Source organism: Lynx rufus, unplaced genomic scaffold (assembly GCF_022079265.1).
Source record: "Lynx rufus isolate CCGP_SWC_20201006 ecotype Redwood Valley unplaced genomic scaffold, mLynRuf1.p SCAF_13, whole genome shotgun sequence".
Lineage (NCBI taxonomy): Eukaryota > Metazoa > Chordata > Mammalia > Carnivora > Felidae > Lynx > Lynx rufus.
The window spans coordinates 52,974,509-53,000,080 of record NW_025814827.1 but is presented as its reverse complement, the minus strand read 5'-3'; the positions used below and the strand labels follow the sequence as shown (position 1 = coordinate 53,000,080).

Here is a 25,572-nt window from a genome sequence, read left to right as displayed (position 1 = left end):
TGTATTTAACATCATGATAGTGGTGGGTAAATCACTTATAGCTCTAGTATAAAAGTTAAGCCATGAAAGAATTGAAAAGTAACTATAACAACAACAACCTGCTAATGGATACACAATAAAAAATGTAAATTGTGACATCAAAAACATAAAAAGTGGGGTAGGATGTAAGAACATACAGCTTTCGGACATATTTAAAGTTAAGTTGTTATCTGCTTAAAATAAAATTATAACATACAGGCACCTGGGTGGCACAGTCAGTTAAGTGCTCAACTCTTGATTTTGGCTCTGTTCATGATCTCATGATTCATAAGTTTGAGCCCCTCATCAGGCTCTGAGCTGACAGTGTGGAGCCTGCTTGCTCTCTCTCTCTCTCTCTGCCCTTCTCCACTCATGCACATGCACATGCACATGCACATGCATTCTCTCTTTCAAGGTAAATAAAAATTAAAATAAAATTATAACATTTTTTTATGTAAACCTCATGGTAGCCACAAAGCAAAACCTAAATACACAAAAGGTAAGAAAGGAATCTAAGAATAACATTATAATCATCGAATCACAAAGGAAGAGAGCAAGAGAAGAGATAAAGGAATTACAAAACAGTCAGCAAACAATTAACAAAATGACAATATGTACACATCTATCAATAATTAGTTAAATGTAAATGGGCTAAATTCTCCAATCAAAAGACAAAGAGTAATTGAATAGATTAAAAAACAAGACCCAACTATATGTTGCTGACAAGAGACTCACTTTAGCTTTCAGGACATGCAAAGACAGAGACAAGCAATGAGGAAGTGCAAACAGAAACCAGAAGAAAGCAGTGGTAGGTATATTTACATCAGACAAAAGAAACTTTAACCCAAAAAACCGTAACAAAAGGTATAATGACAGATGGTCATTATACAATGATAAAGGGGTCAATTCATCAAGGTTATAACAACTGTAAATATTCACACATCCAACAATGAAACAGCTAAATATATAAACCAAATATTAACAGATCTAAGGAGAGAAATAGCAATACAATACTAAAAAAAAAATCAATATCTCACTTTCAACAATGGATAGACAGAAGATGTTAAGGAAACACTGGACTTAACCTACACATTAAACCCAATAAACCTGATATATACAGAATATACTACCTAAAAGCAGTAGAATACACTTTTTACTCTAGACTACATGGAACATTCTCCAGGACAAATCCTATGTTAGAGCACCAAACAAGACTTCATAAACTTACAAAGACTGACATCATATCAAGTATCTTTTCCAACCCCTATGGAATGAAACTACAAATCAGTTATAAAAGGAAAACTGGAAAATTCACAAATACATGGAAAATAAACAATGTGCTACTGAACCAATGGGTCAAAGAAATTAAAAGGGAACATAAAAATGTTTTGAAAAAAAAAAAAATGAAAATGGAAACAAACATACCAAAACTGATGGGCTCAGGAAAAGCAGTTCTAAGAAGGAAATTTATAGTAATAAAAGATTAAATTAAGAAAAAAGAAAGTTTTCAAACAACCTAACTTTACATCTCAAGAAATTATAAAAAGAAGGAAAATCAAAGCCCGAAGATACTAGAAAGAAATAACAAGTATCAGAGCAGAAATAAATGAAATAGAGACTATAAAGACAAGAGAAAAGATTAATGAAACTAGGAGCTAGTTGTTTGAACAGATAAATAGAACTGGCTAAGAAAAAAAGAAAGGACTCAAACAAAATCAGAAATGAAGGAGATATTACAACTGATAACACAAATATAATAAGGATTGTAAGGAACTACCATGAATAATTATATACCAATTAGATAAACTAGAAGAAATGAATAAATTCTTAGAAACATACCAAGATTGAATCATGAAGAAAAGAAAAATCTGAGCAGACCAATTACTAATAAGAAGATTGAATCAGTAATTAAATCTCTCCCAACAAAGAAAAGTCCAGGACTAGATGGCTTCACTGGTGATGTCTACCAACATTTAACAAAGTTATTACCAATACTTCTCAAACTCCTCCAAAAAATAAAAGATGAGGAAATAATTCCAAAATTATCTAAACTTATCATGATACCAAAACCAGACAAAGACAAGACAAAAAAAGAAAATTAAAGGCAAATATCCCTGATGAATGTAGATGCAAAACAAAATATTAGCAAACTAAATTCAACAGTATATTAAAAGTATCATGCACAATGATCAAGTGAGATTTACTCTTAAGATGCAAGGATGATTCAAGATGCAAACCAATCAATTTGATACACCACATTAATAAAATGAAGGATAAAAATCATGATCATCTTAAGAGATGCAAAAAAAAAAAAAAGGATTTAACAAATGTCAACATCAATTCATGGTAAAAATTTTCAGTGAACAGGATATAGAAGAAACATACCAGAACATAATATAGACCACAGCATATAAGCCCACAGGTAACATTATACTCAACAGCAAAAAGTTGAAACTTTTCCACTAAGATAAGGAATGAGGCAAAAATGCCCATTCCTGTCACTTTTATTCAATATAGTACTGGAAGACCTAGAAAGAGCAATTAGACAAGAAAAAAAAAAAAAAAGGCATCCAATTTGTTAAGTAAGAAGTAAAACTGTCTTTTTGCAGATGACATGATGTCACATATAGAAAACCCTGAAGACTCCACCAAAAACTGTAAGAACCAATATATGAATTCAATAAAGTTACAGAATACAAAAAAAATCAGTTGCGTATATACACATGAACAACAAACTATTAGAAAGAAACATTAAGAAAACAGTTCTCTTGGGGCGCCTGGGTGGCGCAGTCGGTTAAGCGTCCGACTTCAGCCAGGTCACGATCTTGCGGTCCGGGAGTTCGAGCCCCGCGTCGGGCTCTGGGCTGATGGCTCAGAGCCTGGAGCCTGTTTCCGATTCTGTGTCTCCCTCTCTCTCTGCCCCTCCCCCGTTCATGCTCTGTCTCTCTCTGTCCCAAAAATAAATAAACGTTGGAAAAAAAAAATTAAAAAAAAAAATCTTTAAAAAAAAAAAAAAAAAAAAAGAAAACAGTTCCCTTTACAACAGCACCAAAAACTAAGAAAAATAAAATACTTAGGAATAAATTTAACCACGTAGGTAAAGAACTGCATAATAAAAACTTTAAAATTTTTTTCATGTTTTTAATTTTTTTATTATCGAAGTATAATTCACATACAATGTTATATTCGTTTTAGGTGTACAACATATTGATTCAATAATTCTATACCTTACTCAATGCTCACTGCAATTAATTCTATACCTTACTCAATGCTCACTGCAATTATTTGTAGTCACCGTACATTATTACAATACTATTGACTATATTCCCTATGCTATACATTTCATCCTCAAGACTTTTAAATTTATTTTATAACTGTTAGTTTGTACCTATTAATCCCCTTTATTTTGCCTATCCTCCTACCCATCTCTCCTCTGACAACCACCAGTTTGTTCTCTGTATTTATGAGTGTTTGGTTGTTTGTGTGTTGCTTTTTGGATTTTAGATTTAAGTCAAATTATATGGTATCTGTCATTCTCTGCCTGACTTATTTGACTTAGAATAATACCCTCTAAGTCCATCCATGTTTGTCATAATTAGCAAGATTTCATGCCATACTGCTCATATTTGCTCAAGATATTGCTTTCATATCCTGGCTATTGTAAATAATGCTACACTAAACATGAATATGCATGTATCTTTCAAATTAATGTTTTATTTTCTTTGGATAAATACCCCATAGTGGAATCACTGAATACTATGGCATTTCTATTTTTCATTTTTGAGGAAATTCATACTGTTTTCTACAGTGGATCACCAATTTATATTCCCACCAACAGTGAAAAAGCATTGCCTTTTCTCCACATCGTTGCCAACACTTGTTATTTCTCGTTTGTTTTTTGTCTCTTTGAGAGACAGAGCATGAACAGGGGAGGGGCAGAGAGAGGGAGACACAGAATCTGAAACAGGCTCCAGGCTCTGAGCTGTCAGCACAGAGCCCGACGCGGGGCTCGAACTCCTGGCCCGTGAGATCATGACCTAGGCCGAAGTCGGATGCTTAACCGACCAAGCCACCCAGGCGCCCCTGTTTTGTTTTTTCTAAGAGAGAAAACACAAGTAGGGGAGAAAGAGACAGAAGGGGAAGAGAATCTCAAGCAGGTTCCACACCGAGCATGGAGCCCAACTTGGGATTCCCATCTCACAAGCCTGAGATCATGACCTGAGCTGAAATCAAGAGGTGGACACTTAACCAACTGAGCCACCCAGACACCCCTGTACACTTTAAATATATACAATTCTATTTGTCATTTAATGAAAAATGAACATACATGTATGTATGTAGAAATAAATATCAATCAGTCAATCATATACTAGTTACCTCTGAAGTAAGCACTGACTGGGAAGGCACAAGAGGGAATGCCCTGGATAATAAAAGTGTTCTAGATCTTGATTTGGGTAGCAGTTATGCAGGTGTGTATAATACATAAAGACAAGTGCACCTTACACACTTCACTATTAAGTAGTTTTAAAATGATAATTTTAAAGTCAGGTAGGTGGAAAAGGGCAAAAACAAGTGTTAAAAAAATCCGAAGGGAAGCACCTGGGTGGCTCAGTTAGTTCAGCATCTGACCTCAGCTCAGGTCATGATCTCATAGTTCATGGGTTCGAGCCCCATGTTGGGCTCTGTGCCGAGAGCTTAGAGTCTGGAGCCTGCTAAGGATTCTGTATCTCCCTCTCTCTCTGCTCCTCCCCTACTCACACTCTGCCTCTCTCTCTCTCAAAAATAAAATAAATATTAAAAAAAATTTTTTTAATCTGAAGGGAAAAGCAACATCACAAACAGCTGCCACTTTTCAGAAGGAATATAGCTTTGTACATGCATATATATATTTAAAAACTTTCCTGCAATACACAGAAAATATTTTTCATATAAATACTTATAAATGGGGAAGGTAAACAAAAACAATCAATTTCTAACAATGGGGAAAGGCTGGGAAGATTTGAGTTATATATACTCACTCTGAAATATACAGCTATTGTAATGGTGCTACCATTTATTATTGAGAGGAGGTTTTATGTGCCACTACAGTGGTTTGTAGAGCAGGCTTCAGATATTCATCACACAAGTGAAATATAAATAAGTGATGTTCTTTGTCTGACTGTCCAAGATTATGAATGTATATCTACCCTGATTTTTAAAATCAGAAAAGCAGTTATGCTTCTCAGTTAAAAGAATTAGTAAGAGACATCTAAATGACAGTCACAGAATAGAGAGGTACTGTTCTCCCAGAGTCTTCTGCTATTTGAACCATATATTCAAATGTTTTTAGTCCCTGGGTCAGATACCAGTTGTGAAAACAAACAAAGTAGAAGTGACAGTACATAATCCATAATATCCCTATGGATTGAAATAGCGGCCTTTGCCTAATATATATTCATTTGCATGGAAAGCTACTAGCTCTACAAAAATAACAAAATGACACAAAGAAATTGACCTGAGTAGTAGTTCTAAACCAGGTACAATTTTGACCTCATCCCTGCTGCAAGACATTGGTAATGTCTAGAGAAAATTTTAATTAACACAAATGGGGCTGCTATGGACATTTAATGGATGTTATGTCAGATATTCTACTAAATATCTTCCAGTACCCAAGATGGCACCCTTCTCCTCCCAACAAAAAATTATCCAGTCTAAAATGTCAATAGTGAAGTTGAGAAACTTGAACCAAGTGTTGGCTGGCAGAGACCATAAAATTTTATGTCATCAGATCATCCCTGACTTGTGTTCTTGACTATAATCTGGAAGTCAATGGCCAGATCTAGAGAGACAAGACAGCATTCACAGAAGATGGGAAGCTACCAGAAACCCTGAGTATGTAGAAAACCATTATCTGGAACCTTATCTGTGACTGAGGTACACAGTATTTCCTGCTGCAACATTTCATATCCCTTATTATAAAAAATATGCAATATCTATTTAAAATGTGGTACGGGGCGCCTGGGTGGCGCAGTCGGTTAAGCGTCCGACTTCAGCCAGGTCACGATCTCGCGGTCCGGGAGTTCGAGCCCCGCGTCGGGCTCTGGGCTGATGGCTCAGAGCCTGGAGCCTGTTTCCGATTCTGTGTCTCCCTCTCTCTCTGCCCCTCCCCCGTTCATGCTCTGTCTCTCTCTGTCCCAAAAATAAATAAACGTTGAAAAAAAAAATTTAAAAAAAATAAAATAAAATGTGGTAGCCAAGGCAATAGCCAGAGGAATATTATAGTATATTTATGATTCATAATGAGATTCAACAAAAAATCAACTAAAAATTTAGAAAATAACAATAACCCTTGAGAAAATAGAAGAGGAAAGTAATTTAAAACAAGAAATTTATGGTATACAAAACCAAACACCTGAAGATTTATCCTTCACAATAAATCATTATAAAAATATATTTTAACAGAAAATTATGGACCAATATCCTTTATGAATACTGATAGAAAACCCTTAAGACATTAGAAAAAGAAATCCAGCAAAATATAAAAATGAAAAATATCATGACAAAGAAGGATTTAATCTTAGGAATACAAGGTTGGTTTAATTTATGAAAACCAACATGGTTTATCATATTAGCAGAATAAAGAAGAAAAACTATTTGATCATTTCAACAGATGCAGAAAAAGCATTAGACAAATTTCATATTCATTACTAATAACAACTGTCAGCAAAGTATGAGCAGACCTATCTGAAGCAGATGGATAGTATCTATAAAAGTACAGCTAACATTATACTTAATGGTGACATATGAAATGCTTTTTCCCAAAGAACAGGAACAAGTTGAAGAAATCCATTCTCACTACTTTTATTCTACATTGTACTGAAAATCTCAGTGCAATATGACAAAAAAAAGGGGGGGGCATAAATATTGAATTTCTAACAATGGGGAAGTTTGTAGCAGTTTGTGAAGCATGCTTTCGGGTATGTATCACACAAATGAAAGATAAAGAAGTAATATGCTTTTCTGATCAAGATTCTTTATTTCTAGATGACATGATTACACATGCAGAAAACTCAATGAAATCTATAAAAATTACTAGATTAAATAATTTTAGTAATGCAGTAAGATACAAGATCAATATATAAAATTCAATAGTTTCTATAAACTAATACACAAAATGAAATTTAAAACAAAGCAAAATAATAACTAAAAATAAGCCTAACAAAAGAAATGCAAGTTTACTAAACTCCAAATTACTAGTGAGAGAAATTTTTTAAAACCCTAAATATTTTAAAAACCTAAATAAATGGCAAGATACATAATGTTCACAGGTCAGAAGGCTCAATGTCGTTACTATAGCAATTATCTCCAAACTGAGGTACAGATTCACACAATCCCTAGAAAAATTCTGGCAAACATTTTGAACAAATTGACAAGCTAATCCTAAAATTTCTATGGAAATGCACCTGATCTAAAATTCCCAAAACAATCTTTAAAAGGAAAACAAATCCAGGGGCACCTGGGTGGCTCAGTCAGTTGAGAATCCCACTCTTGATTTCAGCTAAGGTCATGATCTCACAGATCATGAGTTCGAGCCCCACATTGGGCTCTGTGCTGAGAGTGAAGAACCTGCTTGAGATTCTCTCTCCCTTCTCTATTTCTGTCCCTCCCTCTCAAAATAAATAAACTTCTTATTTGCAAATCAATCAATGTGATACATCACATTAATAAAAGAAAAGATAAGAACCATATGATCCTGTCAATCGATGCAGAAAAAGCATTTGACAAAATTCAGCATCCTTTCTTAATAAAAACCCTCAAGAAAGTCGGAATAGAAGGAACATACTTAAACATCATAAAAGCCATTTATGAAAAGCCCGCAGATAATATCATCCTCAATGGGGAAAAACTGAGAGCTTTCCCCCTGAGATCAGGAACACGACAGGGATGTCCACTCTCACCGCTGTTGTTTAACATACTGTTGGGAAGTTCTAGCATCAGCAATCAGACAACAAAAGGAAATCAAAGGCATCATATGTGGCAAAGAAGAAGTCAACCTTTCACTTTTTGCAGATGACATGATACAATACATGGAAAACCCGATATTCTCCACCAAAAGTCTGCTAGAACTGATATATGAATTCAGCAAAGTCGCAGGACACAAAATTAATGTACAGAAATCACTTGTATTCTTATAAACTAATAATGAAGCAACAGAAAGACAAATAAACTGATCCCATTCACAACTGCACCAAGAATCATGAAATACCTAGGAATAAACCTAACCAAAGATGTAAAATATCTGTATGCTGAAAACTATAGGAAGCTTATGAAGGAAACTGAAGAAGATACAAAGAAATGGAAAAACATTCCATGCTCATGGATTGGGAGAATAAATATTGTTAAAATGTCAATACTACCCAAAGCTATCTACACATTCAATGCAATCCCAATCAAAATTGCACCAGCATTCTTCCCGAAGCTAGAACAAGCAATCCTAAAATTTGTATGGAACCAAAAAAGGCCCTGAATGGCCAAATTTTGAAGAAGAAGACCAAAGCAGGAGGCATCACAATCCCAGACTTTAGCCTCTACTACAAAGCTGTAATCATCAAGACAGCATGGTATGGTATTGGCACAAAAACAGACATATAGACCAATGGGATAGAATAGAAACCCCAGAATTAGACCCACAAATGTATGGCCAACTAATCTTTGACAAAGCAGAAAAGACTATCCAATGGAAAAAAGACAGTCTCTTTAACAAATGGTGCCGGGAGAACTGGACAGCAACATGAAGAAGGATGAAACTAGACCACTTTCTTACACCATTCACAAAAACAAACTCAAAATGGATAAAGGATCTGACTGTAAGACAAGAAACCATCAAAACCCTAGAGGAGAAGCAGGAAAAAAATCTCTCTGACCTCAGCCGCAGCAAATTCTTACTTGACACATCCCCAAAGGCAAGGGAATTAGAAGCAAAAATGAACTATTGGGATCGCATCAAGATAAAAAGCTTCTGCACTGCAAAGGAAACAATCAACAAAACTAAAAGGCAGCCAATGGAATGGGAAAAGATATTTGCAAATGACATATCGGATAAAGGGCTAGTATCCAAAATCTATGAAGAACTCACCAAACTCCACACCCGAAAAACAAAGAATCCTGTGAAGAAATGGGCAGAAGACATGAATAGACACTTTTCCAAAGAAGACATCCAGATGGCCAACAGAAACATGAAAAGATGCTCAATGTCACTCCTCATCAGGGAAATACAAATCAAAACCACACTGAGATACCACCTCACTCTGGTCAGAGTGGCTAAAATGAACAAATCAGGAGACTATAGATGCTGGCAAGGATGTGGAGAAATGGGAACCCTCTTGCACTGTTGTTGGGAATGCAAACTGGTGCAGCCACTCTGGAAAACAGTGTGGAGGTTCCTCAAAAAATTAAAAATAGATCTGCCCTATGACCCAGCAATAGCACTGCTAGGAATTTACTCAAAGGATACAGGAGTACTGATGCATAGGGTCACTTGTACCCCAATGTTTATAGCAGCACTTTCAACAATAGCCAAATTATGGAAAGAGCCTAAATGTCCATCAACTGACAAATGGATAAAGAAGATGTGGTTTATATATACAATGGAATACCATTTGGCAATGAGAAAGAATGAAATCTGGCCATTTGTAGCAACATGGATGGAACTGGAGAGTGTTATGTTAAGGGAAATAAGCCATACAGAGAAAGAAAGATACCATATGTTTTCACTCTTATGTGGATCCTGAGAAATTCAACAGAAGTCCAGTGAGGAGGAGAAGGGGGGAAAAAAAGTTACAGAGAGGGAAGGAGGCAAACCATAAGAGACTCTTAAATACTGAGAATAAACTGAGGGTTGATGGGGGATAGGGGGAGGGGAAAGTGGGTGACCGGCACTGAGGAGGGCACCTGTTGGGATGAGCACTGGGTGTTGTACAGAAACCAATTTGACAATAAATTTCATAAGAAAGAAAGAAAGAAAGAAAAAGAAAGAAAGAAAGAAAGAAAGGGAGGGGAAAAGAAAAAGAAAAATAAGAAGAAAAAGAAAATAAATCCAGAAGCTTTACACCACAGTAGTCAAGAACACATACTATTGGTGTGAGGCAGATAAAAAATGAAGAATTCAGGGGCGCCTGGGTGGCTCAGGCGGTTAAGCCTCCGACTTCAGCTCAGGTCCCGATCTCGTGGTCAGTGAGTTCGAGCCCCGCATGGGGCTCTGAGCTGATGGCTCAGAGCCCGGAGCCTGCTTCCGATTCTGTGTCTCCCTCTCCCTCTGCCCCTCCCCCGTTCATGCTCTGTCTCTCTCTGTCTCAAAAATAAATAAACTTTAAAAAAAAAAATGAAGAATTCAAAAACAGATCCTACCTAGCACACATTCATACAGATATCTATCTATCTATCTATCTATCCATCCATCCATCCACACACATACACACAGTTGACCCTTGGACAATGTGGAGGTTAAGGGCAAGGGTCTGTTCTCCTGCACAGTCAAATTCCACATATAATTTGTGAATCTCCCCAGATTTAACTAATAGCTTACTATGTTCAGAAGCCTTACCAATAACATAATATATTGTATTATGTATGTATTGTATAATGTATTCTATACTGATATACTATGTTCTTATAGTAAAGCTAAAGAAAAAATTTTATTAAAATCTTAAGGGAGAGAAAATAAATTCAATACTGTACTGTATTTGCCAAAAAAAATCCACATATAAGTGGACCCACACCATTCAAATCTATGTGGTTCAAGGGCCATTTGTAAATATATTAAATAAAAACTTTTAAATATATCCTATGGGTCTACTTCTCTGGCTGAAACCTGGTATAGATTTTAAAAGACCTAAGAGACATATGAGCCAGGTGCATTGCATTTATTTGGGTACAGGCTTGAACAAAATGTTAAAAATCTTCATAAAACTACTGAGGAAATGTAAATATAGACTGGTTGCTTGACAATAGTAAGGAGCTTTTGCTAATTATTTTCAATGTAATAATGGTATTTTGGACATATTTTAAAAGTCTATTAAATGGAAATTTAAAATAAGACACTACTACACTCTTTACAGAATGACTAAAATAAAAAAGAATGACAGCACCAAATATTGACAAGAAGGTAAAGCAAATGGAATTCTCACATACTGCTAATGGGGGTATAAAATGATACAACCACTTTGGAGAACTCTTAGGTCATTTTTATGATGTTAAAAGTGTACCTATCCTACAATTGAGTCATCCTATCCCTAGGCATTAACCCAAAAGAAATGAAAAAGACTTGTACAGGAATGTTTATAATAACAGCTTCATTCATAATAACCACATACAAAAAAAAGAGGAAGACACAATTCAGCTTTCCATCAACAAGACAGTAAATAAACAAGTTGAGGAACATTCATAAGATGAAATATTATTCAGCAATAAAAAAAGCAGATTGCTAATACATTGATAAATCTCACAACTTTTATACTGAGCAAAGACAAAACTAATGTATGATTTTAAAAATTCAGAAAATGATGGTCTCTAAGGATGGGGAGGGGAAAATGACTGAAAAGGAGCACAAGGGAAGTTCCCATTGTAATGGATTTTATAAATTCAGAAAATGATGGTCTCTAAGGATGGGGAGGGAAAAATGACTGCAAAGGCGCACAAGGGAAGTTCCCATTGTAATGGAGATAAATGCTCTTTATCTAATTTTGGATGTTGAATACTTGGATATACTCAATATCCAAAACTCACCAAGATTTCACTTATCCTTACATCTTATTATGTATAAATTATACTTCAATAAAATAAAGCACAAATAACCTGTAAATTCATTCAATAAAACCAGAAGTTTTTTCCCCCAAAAAAGACCAGTAAAACAAAATAACACTTTGACAAGTCTCATTAAGAAAAACATTAGAAATAAGAAAAGGGATTTAACAACAGCTATGAAGGAATGTTTTAACATTATAAAAGAATACTAAGTACAACATCATACCAATAAAATTTTCAAACTACACGAAACGGATCATTTCCTAAGAAACGAAAAATTAATAAAATTGACACAAGAAGAAGTAGAAAACCTGAATAAATAAATAACAGAAGAAAATGGAAAACAAAGACCAACACATAATCCTATGAAAAGAAATAAAGAAAACCTTATTTAAAATAGAGCTGGGGGCACCTGGGTAGTTCAGTCAGTTAAACATCTGACTCTTGGTTTCAGCTCAGGTCATGATCTCATGGTTTGTGGGATTGAGCTCCATGTCAGGCTGTGCGCTGACAGAGCGGAGTCTGCTTGGGATTCTCTCCCTCTCTCTCTGCCTTTTCCCTGCTCATGCTCTCTCTCTCTCTCAAAATAAATAAACACGTAAAATACAAATAATAAAATAAAACAAAATAAAAGGAGTTGGGAAGCTCTGAAGGAAGAGCTCCTGTGCATGTACCACTACATAACAAGCAGGAAGAAGGAAGTTAGAATTATTTGAACAAGGAAGTATAGTTTTTGAACAACAATTTTATCTCCTGCCTTTAAGGAAGGAGGATCCCTCCCTGCCACAGCAACAACACACTAACCACTGATTGCAGCCAAAGAAAAACTGTCACTACCTCAAACTCTTGTTTTTCACCAATAAAGCTTTGGTCAAACAACTACTTCCAATTTCCTCTTAAAACCTAATAAAAGCTGACCTTTCCATTGCCTCTTTGGACATGGGTATGGCTCACTATAATTTGCTTGTCCTGAATTGTATTTCCTCTGCTAATCTTGAATAAACTCATTTTTTACTTAAATAAAATTATTCTTTGCTCTGTTTAAAGTTAACTCCCCAAAAAAGGCATTTTGTCCACGGAATTTTGAGAAAGAGTTCTTCCAATAAGGAAATTAATACACTAAAAAGAAAAATTAGTATAATCCTACATTTAAAAACTGGTACACTTAATCCACCACTGCATTAAAGGAATATGATCCTATAAATGTAAAATTTGTTAACACCAAAAATCTATTAAGTTCATTAAATTAAGCAATTAAAAAAATGTTTAAAAATCCTTACCATTAGTCCCCAAAAAATGAAGTGCTAAAATTCAACTCTCGTTCCTATTTTTTTTAGATTTTGGTATATATACTTCACCCTTGAACAATGGGGGAACTAGGGACACCAATCCCCCACACAAAAATCCACAAATAACTTTTGACTTCTTAAAAATTTAACTACAAATAGCCTACTGCTGACTGGAAGTTTTACTGATAATATGAACAGTTGATTAACACATATTTTGTATACTGTATATATTATAGACTGCATGTTTACAATAAAGTAAGCTAGAGAAAAGAAAATGCTAAGAAAATCATTTGGAATCCTAGATTGGTGGAGCCTGAGCCAGCACGGTAGTTAGTGCCTGTGTAACCCAGTTGGTACCACAGAAGGGACAGTGGCCACGGCACAGGCTCCACAGGGTCAGGAATCACCATGCTGAAGGCAGTGTGGCGGGTGTTGAGGTGGCTTCAGACCCAGACAGTGGCCCAGGCTGCAATCCTTGAGCTGTGAGAGGGGTTAAGAAGATGTTCATGTCTCTCTCTGACCAGTGGTGCCTTCACCTCTAGAGGGGTCATCCTCCTGACGCTTTGCAGACATGCTATCCAGCAACCAGTCTAGCCTAGTCAAGATGATGATTCACCCTCTTCCACACTATTCAAAGACTACCAGAACATTCCTGGAAATGAGAAGGCTAATGATGTCATACAAAGACTTTTGTCTTTGGAAATGGCCTACCAGAAAAAGAAGCTAAAAATCAAGCAAGAGCAGCTGATGAACAAGATCATGGCAAACCATGAGGACACCAGTACCCTGGACACTCTAATGGTTGCCTTGACTGTCAAGATCTGCAGTTATAAAGAATATATGCATACATATTGAAAGGACAAAGCCCACAAGTGCTATCTGCTGATAAGCAGCAATCAGAGGAAAAAGATGCTCAAAAACTTCCGTAAGACCAACTATAATGTCTTTGAAAAGATATGCAAGGAGTTGGGGACTGAGTATACCTTTCTCCTCTGTACTACTGAAAAGCTCACCACTGTGGTGACCAAGAAGGTTCTGTATATTCACGTTTTCCAGGAGGCACAAAAGCAATCAATCAATCAATAAGCAAGCCCTAAAAGCTGCAACAGCAACCTGGAAACAAAGCCAGAAGAATCCACAGAGTCCTTCCAAAGCTGGGCCAGAGGCAATCAAAGGAAACCACTAAATTTTATTAGATTTTCAAATTTTTTAAGGATACGAAAATACATTTACAGGACTGCCTTTATCGAAAAACAATCCATGTATAATCAGACCCATGCAGTTCAAACCATGCTGTTCAAGGGTCAGATGTCCTTTAATTCAAGTTTTTAAACACAGTGAAGCTTTGAGAGTATATAAAGAAAGTGCTATCTCTGGTTTTGATAACAGGAATCTGAAATACAGAATAATTAAATGAGTTGTCCAGAACCTAATCCAACCAACTACTTCTGAAACAAAGCGAGTTCAATAAGGAATGAAGTAAAATCAGCCTAAGTAGTAACATAAATACAACTGTGTTCAGCTTCCTTTCAATACAAAGAACTAGAAATCTGGAGTTAGCCTGAATTCCAAGTCCCATCCTTAGGTTATACTATAAATCTGACTGAGCTGTAGATAAGATTCAGATTATCCATCAGTGATGCTCTTTTCTAAGAAAGGTTCAAAAAGGAGGTAGTGATATTCCTGAATGCCATTCACAACAGTGGATAGTTGCCACAGTGCTGAGTATTTGACTCTGAGTTTTCTGAGCACAGGGCATTTCCAGGAATCAGTTTTTCAGCTGTCCAGTTACAAAATGAGACTTGACAGTAGTCTTTGAGCTTCTCATGAGCAAAGTGTTCTTGTATCCACTCCTAGCACCCACCTTAGGATTTGGCAGTTATTACTTAGTAAATGTTTCTATTAAACGATTGAATGCTAGAAAGGAGAGTTACAACAACAACAACAAAAATTGAGCACTCTATGGACTAAGCTAGAGAAGTAAATATTGCATTAACATAATAGTACCCATTTTAGAAGTGATGATAAAACCCAGAGTCACAAAAAAAGTAATGTGTCTAAGTCAGATTTATTTTACACACCTAAATATGGAATTTGGAATTCAAGCTGAGTCTCAATTTCTAGCTCTTCCCTCTGAATGTCTATGTCTCTTACTCTTTTCTTCAGATTTTCTACTTTTTCACATTCTACATTTCACTGTGGACTGTTTCTTCTAACCAATCTTCTGGTTCACTAATTCTCTTTTCAGTTGTAACTAAATCAATCTTAATGAACAAATTTTAAATAGTATTTTTTAAGTTTTAGAATTATCTAGTTCCTTTTCAAACCTGCTAGATTTAATTTTTTCTAGTTTCCAGGTCCTTGTTAAATCTTCATTCTTGGATTTATTTCTTTGAACATAGCAAACTTAGTTGTTTATAGTCTATCTCTAATAATTCCAATACCTCACCTACACTGAGTCTATTTCTATTTTCTGTTATATCTGCTAGTTCTTATTCATAGTGCCTTTTGTCCTTTTACACATGATTATTTTTGGCTGCATGTTGGACAATGCAATTGAAAAAAAATTATTTCAAAAAATAAACTGATGCATTGGATAATAGCATCCTCCCCAACAATAACTTTCATTTACTTCTCTTACTTCTCTACAAATCCAAGACTATTGTAACCCAAGTTCTAGACTTAAAATTCCCTGATCTAGCAGATGTTGGCTAAATTTGCATCAGTTCTCTTTGACTCTGAGGGCCCAGTATTCCGTGGTTCCAGCTCAGAGTAAGGGCAGACTACTCCTGGCAGACTCCAGGTTTTACTTATACCCCAGAGTCTTGTGAAGCATCTGAAAGCAAAAATCAGTTTCAAAGCTGCTAGGTAGGCTACAATCAACAAATATCCTTAGAACAAAGTAATTTTGAGGAAATGGGGTTATTTCTATCACTTTTATCCTCTCTCAGATTCTTCTAAGAATTTGTGATTCATATTTTACCCAGCTTCTTTAGTTGTCTTTAGCAGGAGAGTTAGTCCAAATTACCTAAATTGCCATTATATAATCAGAATCTTTTACTAAGTCAATTAAATCTATATAAGCTGAGAATAAAAGGAAATGTCTTTGTTAAAAGGAACATATAGCAAACATCATACCTAATAGTGAAAGAGGAGAAATACTGCCATCAATATCATATGTGAGACAAGGTAACTTCTGCCACTATTACTATTTAAAATTCAACTGGTGGGGCACCTGGGTGGCTCAGTTGGTTAAGCGTCCGACTTCAGCTCATGTCCTGATCGCACGGTTAGTGAGTTCGAGCCTGGCGTCGTGCTCTGAGATGACAGGTCAGAGAATGGAGCTTGCTTCGGATTCTGTGTCTCCCCCTCTCTTTCCATCCCTCCCCTGCTTGTGCTCTCCCTCTCTCTCTCAAAAACAAACAAATAAACTTAAAAATTTTTTTAAAATAAAATTCGACTGGTGATTCTAGACAATGCAATAAGAAACAATTAAGAAATATAAGCATTACAAAAGAAAGGAACACCTACCTAGAAATTCTACTGAAAAGCTATTAGAATAAATAATACTGTTTACATGGTCAAATGCTAGAAAAACAAAAATCCATTTCCTAGACCATAGCAGTTACTAACTAAAACATATAAGCAAAAAGGTTTCATTAGTGTAGAAATAATAAGAGCTTAGGAATAACTTAAGTAATATGATGCTTCAATCTTTATGTTCCAGTGAACATAAAAAACTTGTATATTTGAATATAGGTGTCTGTATTATAGGATCATTTACAAAAAGGTAAGACTTTGGAATATAAAATGTGACTGAAATAAATTGGTGCTCTTTTACTTTTATTTCTTTACTTGCTTATTATCTAACTCCCTTACCAGATTGTGTAAAAGGGCATGGATTGTGCCTGTTTTGCTCATTATTATATATTCTGCATATACTATCTAGTACATAGGAGGTAAGATATACATATTTGTTGAAAAATTATAAGTGAATAAATTCATCCAATTTTTGAGAAGCTTTTTAATGTTTTTTATTTTGTATGAAGTTTACACTAACTGAAGTTCACCTTTTATATAGGTGATCAGTTTAAGAGGATACTAAAATCTCAAGTCCAAAATCAGATAACAAATAAGTCATAACTTTGGCTTTCAAGTATTTAAAAGCAATTTGAAAGAATGATATCATAGCAACATATACTCATAGCATGTGACACCTCACTAAAAAAGACGGAGGGGCAGAAATCAACCAGGTTAGTGACTACAAAATAATACCACTTGAGGAGGGACAAGAATAAGAATCCTATCTCTTGATCATTAAAAAGTTATTCACTTTTGGGGCACCTGGATGGCTCAGTCAGTTAAGCATCTGATTCTTAATTTTGGCTCAGGTCACGATCTCACAGTTCATGAGATCAAGCCCCGCAGAGGGATCTGTGTCGATAGTCCAGAGCCCACTCAGGATTCCCTTTTTCGCTCTCTGCTCCTCCCCTACTCATGCTCACTTGTGTGTTCTCTCTCTCTCACTCAAAATAAACAAACATAAAATTTTTTCAAAAAAGTTATTCACTTTTACAACCATAGAGCTATCTCAGAATCTCATTATAGTTGATGCTTTTGCAAGTTTCTGTTCCCAGTAAACCTAGATTTGATTTGTTATGCGCTTTACAAAGGTACTTTCATGTTGTAAGGTGGTTCTAACAAAAAAACTTAATGTATCTACTCAAGTAAATACTTTTCAAATAAATCTTTCAAATATTTTATAGCACAACACAAGAAAAGAAACAACCCATTTAACTAGATGTCAGTTTCCATTTCCTCACTTAGGTTAATGAGAAATAAATATCAAGTAAAAAGCACCTGAATCCACTAAAAATATGAGTGTTTTAAATGCTGTGATGCAAAGTAGTTGAAAACACTAGCTTCAATTTTTCCCTTTGTAACAAAACTTGGATTTCAGCTGACAACTTCTATACTAGGTTTTAACCCAAAGCAATTTAGAAACAGACAAGTCAGAAACTCCTTAAAAATAAATTAGGGCTTATAATGAAAATGCTGACAGATGTTTTCTTTATAATAATGCCTAGTGAGACTACTGTATTTTAGCAATGACTACATCACAATATGTATGCAAGTGCTGAACATTAAAATGCAACAATGTCTAGCTTATAATTAAATCAAGACCATGAATAGTTCAGTAAAACATGTTGTAAAGAAAGTGTGATGTGACAAGAAAATACACTAAGTTAAAATATAATGCAACTAAGGATTTATTAGAACTTGCCTTTCAGAAGATTTAAATAAGAAGAAATATAAACATAAATACTAGCAAGAGAAGTAAAAAAGTAAAAATTCAGTAAAGGCTAAAAATAATTTATTTCCAATGTGAATGGTATGTACCATAATTACTTATGAAACTATATCCATCATGAGATGATCATACTTCTAGACTAAGGTCAAAACATAGATTTTTAAATATTTATATATAACTTTAAAAAATGTTAGTATTCCTGCTTCTAGGATCTTTCATCAGCTGCTCAGCTTTCTGCTGCTGCTACCTTTTCTACTCACTCTTCATGCTGTCCTTGTCTTTGATTGTTACAAGCCACCATTTCCATCAACCACTACTTCTGAATTCTCCACACCTGTATTGCAACATATAATGGTTGTCAAAGCAACCTGGGGCTAAAAACACAGCATAAACAATTCTACCACATTCAAATAAATATAGTAAGCCTTTTTTTACTGAGAGGCTATAACTAAAGAGCCAACTTCATGTTTCAAAGCAAAGTAGAAACTCTGGAGCATTACACAAACAGCTTCTTTATTATAAAGCCATGTATAGGCCTCAACATAAATATGATACCAGTGCATCGCTGATCTTAAAACAATTTGCAATGAGCTTTCTTAAATGACAAACACTATTTTCTCTAATTTCCTATAATAAAAATATTGGATTTGTCCTTTTTAACTTTGAAGATCTAACTGGCTTTTTTTTTTTTTTTAATTTTTTTTTCAACGTTTTTTTTTTTTTTTTTTTTTTTTTTTTTGGGACAGAGAGAGACAGAGCATGAACAGGGGAGGGGCAGAGAGAGAGGGAGACACAGAATCGGAAACAGGCTCCAGGCTCCGAGCCATCAGCCCAGAGCCTGACGCGGGGCTCGAACTCACAGACCGCGAGATCGTGACCTGGCTGAAGTCGGACACTTAACCGACTGCGCCACCCAGGCGCCCCCTAACTGGCTTTATTAAACAAACAGGTAGCATCTCATCTAGACATAGAGGGGAGCTCCTTGGATTTGTCTTTTGCACAGGTATGTTCTAGTGGGTTATTCACTAACTCAGTGGTTCTCAACAAGGGACAATTTGCTCCCCAAGGGACATTTGGCAATGTCTGGAGACATTTTTCATTGTCACGAATGAGAGGAAGGGTGCTACTGGCATCTGATGAGTATTGAGAAGTCAGAGATGCTACTAAAAATCTTACAATCTAAAGGACAGACCTCCCACCAAATCACCTGACCCAATATATCGATAAAGCCACTGTCACTGTTGAGCAATCTTCTCCTAACTCCTTTGTTTTCTTACCAAGCAGCAATTTCCCATAGTTTCCCTCATCTTTAACCAAAAAAATATTCAAACCATCAACCAAAATCAGAACCAAACTTAAGAAAAATACAAGTGAAGTACATAAATGACTTCCATGAATAACTGACTCATTCATTCATTCAACAAACACATGAGGCACAGTACTAGGCATTGAAGACACTACGGCAGCCAAGAAAGACAAGATCTCTACTTGCATGCAGCTTATGTTCTAGTAATTCTCAAGTTGAAAAAATCTTCAAACTAAGTAAAAAACCTTCAGTGCCTGACACATTCTGGAAAACTGATGCAGCTACGTGGAAACAGTTCCCACTGATGGAGCATTCTATTTTTGAAACTGTCCTTATTACAATAAGCCAAAATAATTTTCACCCTCTGATGATAGTTCTGTTCTCCTGAGTCATAAAAAACAAATCCTTGTTCCATAGGACGACCCTTTACAGATTTAAAGACAGCTATCCTGCAACTCTGAATTTTGTCTCCTAAAAGCTAAAATAATTCCATTAGCACCTCTAGCAGCCCTTATGTAGGGCTTAATACCCTTAAGACATGAGCCTTAAAATCAGAAGGAAATGAGCAAAAACACTAAGGTTTTATAAGAATTTAGGCTATTAATTAGGAATTGCTAACTTTTTTTTAACAATCTTGCCTGAACCCACAAAACTGATTTTAATAAGAATATAAATGTACTAACTCTTATGTACAAAGCAATATAGCTGACACGGCAGATACATTATCACATTTAATTATCACAATACTATCTTCACTTTAGATGGAGAAATAGGCTCAGAAAGATTAAAGAAATTTTTCCAAGATTATTTCCTTGCCCTAAGCCCATGCTCTTTTTGCTACAGCATATTACCTACAAATTGTGTTGGTTTTTCTATTTTAATTCAATCACTGTGTTTTCATTATTTCCATCAATCAGTTTTACACTGATGCTAAATCTTGGAGTAGTTTATGCTTAAATAAAGAAGAAACTTGTTCTAATAAAAAAGCATTCTAACCTTGAGTGCCTTTTATTAAGAATATACATATTCTTATACACTTACCATGATGATCACCAAATACTGTATACAGAATTGTTGACTCACTGTATTGTATACCTTAAACTAATATAATACTGTATGTTACCTATACTTGAATTAAAATAAAAACTTAAAAAATATACATATTCCTGTACTACCTACACAACTATCCATACAGACACACACAGGTAAGAGAGAGCTCTCAGCACTGACAGACAAATGATGGCTATCTGTTCTTCATTCATTCTGCTATGAGTAACAAAGAATGTAATAGATTAGCAAATTCTATGTAAAATATGCTTTCGCAACTTGCTATATTAAGAAAACAATCTCATTAAGAAAGACAATATTCACTGGAAATCTATATACATATTAGCTATATTGGATTGACATACAATGACAAAAATGCTTAAAACTCATTCAGAGAAGTCAAGCAGTATAATATAATGGCAGAGATTACATAAAACAGACTAGATTTGTAGCACTGAACAGCCTCAAAATCTCTGGACCTCAATGTTCTAAACTAAAACTGGAGGAAATAATGGAACCTATCTCAGAGGGTTGTTAGAGTACTATAACTACTTCCATTCTTATCGCCCTTTTCTTCCCACTCCCCCTACTTCTATTCTCTACACAGGCTGCCAAAGGTATCCTTTCAAAACCAAAACTAGATCATATCACTCCATTACCCAAAAATGTCCAAGGGTTTTCATCATATTTGGAATAAAATTCAAAATCCTCACTACAGCCTATAAGATCCTACATGATCCTAGTCCCTGGCTTCCTTGCTCACTTTTACACTTGTTCTCTCCACTTTGAATGTTCCCCCAAATACTTTGGATGGCTCACTGTTTCCTTCCATTATAAGTCTGCTTTAAATATCACCTTCTCAGATAAGCTTTCCCTAATCAGTATCTATTTTTTTTTTCAATAGCATTGATCACTAACCAATACTATATTAAATTTTTTGCTTATGTGCTTATTCCTGTCTCTCCCACCAAAAAGAATGATCCATGGGAGCAAGATCTTTGTTTTAACACTCTATCTCCAGCACCAAGCATGGTACCTAGCACACTGTAGGTGTTCAACAGTCAATGAGTGAAGTGAAATAATGCAAGTGAAAAGCTTAGCACAATGCTTGGCAAACAGAAAACATCCAACAATGTTAGGTGCTATTACTACCAATTACTAGTATTTCTGTTATTTGTCACACATTCATTAAACAAACCATCACTGAACACTAACTTTGTGCCAGGCACTGTATTGTGTAATTTTTTAAATGTTGATGTTGGGCTTTGCAAAGTGTTTTGAAAACTAGCTAGAGAGCCAGTGGCATAAGATGATAATTGCAATTCATAAAGTAATTAAATGCTTCCAAAAGGCTTCTGGAATTCTACTCCTGACAGAATTTATGGTTATTCCTTTAACCTATTCTGGTTAGATCCAATTAGCTCAAGCACAATATTAGGCCATAGCAGTCATTCACAAAATGTTAACAGTAGGGCACTATAATTTCCTTCTTTAGTATTGTTTTCAAGCTGTTGGTTTTTCTTAAAACTAGAAACCAAGAGACATACTCTGACCATGAACAATCAGAAAATATATAAATCACCAAAGTCACCCAGAGGCAGTGAATGTATTAACAGTCCAAATGAGAGGCAGCTGAGGTGTAATAAAAAGTCCCTTCACAGCTATATGTGACCTTATGCGAGCACGCAGCTTTTCTCTATGCTTGCTTCCTTATCTGCAAAACAGGAAAAAAAAAAAGAGTGCCTCATAAAAATATTACAAAAATGGAATAACATTAAGGAGGTGAGAATTCCAGACAGAAACTAAATGTCTGCTCTCTCAGCTCATGGAATATAAACCCAAGTAATAGTGCAGAATCTACTGGAAATACTTTACACTTTCATGTAAAGTTCAAAATATCTGGCATAGATTTAGTATATGTTGGCCTCATATTAAACTGCACAGGGGAAAATACCTAATTCCCCAGTGTTTTGATGGCAAAAGAATCAGAGAAACTGAGCATCTGTCTCAGGTTTTGTGAGGCATTAATGAAGTGAAAATGATAACCACGCATTTTACAAAAGGGAATCAGCATTTCTCTAGCTTGAAAGATCCCTAACATTCTCATTATTCATATGACTTCTGAAAATTCATGTCATTTTTTTTTTTATTGTTCATTTGTTCATACAGTCAACACATCTTGAAATTCAATTACAGACCATGCACTATTCTAGATGCTAGAGATGAAAAGAACAAGGCTTGGTCCCTTCCTACCCATAAAGGAATTTAAGGGCTTTTTAAAATAGTTAATCTTAAAGGTTATAGAAGCTCTGAAGAGAAAATCAATTATTTTAGAAAAGGCTTTATAGCAGTGCTGTCCAATAGAAGTTTCTGCAATGAGGAAAAGGTTCTTTAATATGTGCTGCCCAATACAATACCACTAGCTACATGTACTTATTGAACACTTGAAATGCAGCTAGTATGACTGAGTCTGTATATTTATTTTGGGAGAGACAGAGAGAGAGAGAGACAGAGAGAGAGACAGAGACAGAGACAGAGAGAATCCCAAGCAGGCTCTGCACTGTCAGCACAGAACCCGATGCAGGGCTCGAACTCACCAAACGGTGAGATCATGACTTGACCCAAAACCAAGAGTCAGACGTTAACCGACTGAGACACCCAGGCGCCCAAATTTTTAACTAATTTTAATAGCCACGTGTAGCTAGTAGTTACTGTATTGGACAGCAGAGCTTTACAGAATAGGTAATGTTTGAGCTTCAGTCTTAAAAGAAGGGAGTTAGGAATTACCAGGGGTGAGGGAAAGTCCACAGGAAATGGAAAGAGCACAAACTACATGAAGGCCTGCGAGAACCTTAATGTGTTCAGCTAAGGCTGCCTGCGATACGCAGACTGTGGAAAGGAGAAGAGAGAAATGAGGTTAAAGGGTTAGACAGGGTCAAAATATGAACGCTTTTTAATATCACACGAAGGAATTAAACTTTATTCAGCAGACAGTGGGGAAAACATCAAAGACTTTAAAGCCAGGTAATGTATGACCATACCTATGCTCTAGAAACACAATTTTGATCCTAAGATAGGTGATACATTGAAAGAAGAGACCAGAGGTAGAAAAGATCAGTCATATATGCGGCTACTACAATAGTCCAGGCTAGATGCTTAAGACTCAACAACGGCAATCACAGTGAGAATGGAGATGAAAGAATGAATTCAAGAGACATTTTGAAGATAAAATTAGTAAGACTTAAAGAAGTCTGAGATATGGTGGGCAAGAATAAAACAAAGTTAAAACTTCTGAGGTACTAGCCAGGAAAAACATAATTTAGGCACTTTCTACATTGAATGAAGGGATACAAAAAGTTTACAGGCTCCTGCTCAGAGTTGTTTATAGGAAAACAATCTAAATATCCATTAATAGTTTAAAAGCTAAATAAATTATAGAATTACTTAAGATAGCATATATTTCTAAGAGTCATTTTTAAAGATTATAAAGATTATACGATACCAGGGTAAAATGTTCACAATGTGGTTAATGAAGTCAGTACACTACAAAGCAGCACATAAAGCATTGTCCCAATTTTGTTTTATATATTGGTAGAATTTTTTTTAAGTGAAAGAATGTGCCAAAAAGTCAGTAGAAGCTAACTTTGACAGCAGGGTAGTGGGCCATTATGATTTCTTTCTTGAACATTTTTTTTTTATTATCTACAACAATTATAGAATATTTTTACTTAAAAATAAACTTTGGTTCTAAAGCACTGTACCTTAAACACGGGCCTGTGGTAAATTTACTAAATTTTGTAGCCATTTCACAAACAGAGGGAATCTGACATGACCAGATCCCAATTCTATGCAAGTTCATTATGGGAGACTAAATTCACAGCAAATTGAATAAAAGAGGTGTTTTTTTCCCTTTTGAAAAATTTACCACAATTACAGAGTATAAAATGGATTACTTTCCATCTAATTAATTAATAATGTCTTTTCACGTATGGTTTATGTCTGTACACATACAACTACAAGTGGGAATTTGGTATAAACCTGTATTTTATTCTGTGTAGTCATGCAAAAAAAAAAAAAAAAAAAGGACTTACCCTGCTCATAGTCAATATCAATTATTCAAGTTCATTTGACATAAAGCAGACACTATATGCTGAAGAAGTGGCTCAGCAATACTAATCTTTTTTATAGGTAGATGGCAGTCCCTTTTTGCACTTAACAAAACCTGGCTTTCCAAGTTCTAAATTTAGATTTACAAGGAAATCCTGACCTGGCACAGATAAGCCTACTATAGAGGCATATGGCTGTGGCAAATCCTCCTACATCCTGGATGTGAATAAAATACAAATTAGATAAGCAATGTAATAACTTTCTTCATTAAATAGGAAATGAATAGATTTTTTTCAACTATAAACTTAATCACTTTACTTTGCCATAAGATAGGTTATATGTATCGTGAGAAATGACATGTGCATTAAAAAGAGAATCTCAAACTAGTATTTCTAGCCATATGACAAGCCTTATTCTAACCATTTTAAAGAAGTTGAAAATAGAGCTGGAATTAAAAGATTTTTCCATTTTAAATGTCTAGAAACCTGGTTTTATTTCCTTAACTAAAATTAGTTGCATATCTTATTTGTATGTTTTCTATTAAAACACACTGGTAGAGAGGCAGTCTTTTCTCTAGGACATTTGTAAATAAGCCCCAGAGCTACATAGTAGAAACGGGCTCATTTAACAAATATAACAAAATTGACCAAGGTCAAACAGTGAGACAACAGCAGATCTAGGACCACAGCCAGATCTCCTGGCTTGAAATCTAG

At 35.3% G+C, this 25,572-nt stretch overlaps 1 protein-coding gene and 1 pseudogene across 1 annotated transcript in view; one reads left to right on the top strand and one right to left on the bottom strand.

Moving 5' to 3' along the window:
* The window catches only part of NUBPL (NUBP iron-sulfur cluster assembly factor, mitochondrial), a 223,000-nt gene that overhangs the window by 82,531 nt on the left and 114,897 nt on the right, over nt 1-25,572 (bottom strand). The gene's annotated exons all lie outside the window — the stretch shown is intronic.
* LOC124508946 (28S ribosomal protein S15, mitochondrial-like) lies at nt 13,497-14,274 on the top strand (annotated as a pseudogene).